This window comes from Rhinoderma darwinii (assembly GCF_050947455.1).
Source record: "Rhinoderma darwinii isolate aRhiDar2 chromosome 10 unlocalized genomic scaffold, aRhiDar2.hap1 SUPER_10_unloc_9, whole genome shotgun sequence".
Taxonomy (NCBI): domain Eukaryota; kingdom Metazoa; phylum Chordata; class Amphibia; order Anura; family Rhinodermatidae; genus Rhinoderma; species Rhinoderma darwinii.
Window position 1 is genome coordinate 689,686 of NW_027461839.1, and position 1,881 is coordinate 691,566.

Sequence of the window (1,881 nt, forward strand, 5' to 3'; positions counted from 1 at the left end):
TGCCGGTCCATGAGGATTGCTTTCATTTATTGGGTTGCCAATATTACTATGACATGTGCCTTCCCATGGGTTGTTCAATTTCATGCTTTTATTTCGAGGTGTTTAGTTTGTTGCTTGAATCAGTTCTCCAGGAGCAAATCGGCACTGCGTCCATTACGCACTATTTAGACGATTTTGTCTTTGTTGGCACCCCTGCGTCACCGCAATGGCAATTTCTACTTGGTGTTCCACTTTCCCTAGAGAAAACCGAGGGTCCCGGTTTCCTTTTTAGGGATAGAAATTACAATCCCTGTTCGTTTCAGCCTTGTCGGTTAAAAAGATGCAATTGGAGCAGAGTCTTCACACAGCAAGTGCCTCCTCTGAGCCAGGAGTCGTACAGGAAAGTGAAGCCGCTGGGAATATAACGGTACCCGGGCTGCAGCCAAAGAACGGTTTAAGAAATGGAGGCCATGGATAAAGCAGTGAATGTATATATAGACAACTTGCTTGGACCAAGAGACCCGCGAGTAAAATGATGGTTCATGTTAGATAATTACATCCCCTCATTTGTTTGCACCGTCCTGTATTTATTTAGGACCGAAGTACAGGAAAAACAGACCACCCGTTTCCTGCAGAGGGATTCTTGTAGTTTATAACATTGGCCTTACACTGCTCTCGCTGTACATGTTTTATGAGCTGGTAACAGGAGTATGGGAAGGAGGATACAACTTTTTCTGCCAGGACACTCACAGTGGAGGTGATGCAGACATGAAGATAACTCGAGTCCTCTGGTGGTACTACATTTCCAAGCTCATTGAATTCATGGACACTTTCTTCTTTATTCTCCGCAAGAACAACCACCAGATCACCGTCCTACATGTCTATCACCATGCGTCCATGCTAAACAACTGGTGGTTTGTCATGAACTGGGTGCCTTGTGGACACTCCTACTTTGGTGCTACTCTCAAAAGCTTTATCCATGTCATCATGTACTTTTACTACGGACTATCAGCTATACCAGCCATGCGACCTTATCTGTGGTGGAAGAAATACATCACCCAGTGCCAGCTGACCCAGTTCGTCCTAACACTGACTCAGACCAGCTGTGCAATGATTTGGCGCTGTGCAGTCCCCATGGGATGGCTGTATTTCCAGAACTGCTACATGATCTCTCTCATCATCCTCTTTACCAATTTCTACATTGAGACATACATGAAAGCCTCTTCCCGAAGGAAAGATTACCAGAACGGCTCAGTGACTGCAGCGAACGGACACACAAACGGCTTTTCTTCCCAGGAGGAAAATGTCAAGCAGCGTAAACAAAGAAGGGATTGAGCGGAAAAACCAGCCACCAGTTCACTGCGCCAGATGATATACCATCAGATTAAAAACACAGTGCACTGACACCCTTACAGCGACTGTAAATTATTCCTAGTTATATAACGTGATTAATGTAGATCTTAACAAACTCTACCTATCATTAAAATGCTGAAAACACATTTAGAATTGCTCACAAAATTAGCGGGCAGGTATTGTTTAGTTCTGCCCTCTACAGCTACAGATGATGAACTGCAAGTCTCAGTATGCCATGATAGAGGCTTGTGTGAGACTTACAAGCTTCTGTGTTCTCTTCCGACCTCTGTATTGAGTTCCACATTTAATATGATTCTTGATGGGACTTGTAAGAAAACAGCATCTGTAGATCTACAGGAAGGTCCCATCTGCTCTAGAACATATAGCACTATTACCTATTGCCTATAGCACCTTATCCAAAATGGAAATGTGTGTAAGGAGGCATTGCCATTAACAATAGAACCTGTGGTAAGGTCTAAACACATATATTTTTAGATACACTTCTATAATCCATCCATATTTTCATGTTTTTAGAAAGCCAACACCCTA

General features: G+C 43.3%; 1 pseudogene; it reads left to right on the forward strand.

Annotated features, from left to right (window-relative positions):
• The first annotated feature begins 400 nt into the window (after positions 1-400).
• On the forward strand, positions 401-1,646 carry LOC142697971 (very long chain fatty acid elongase 5 pseudogene; annotated as a pseudogene).
• Positions 1,647-1,881: the final 235 nt, after the last annotated feature.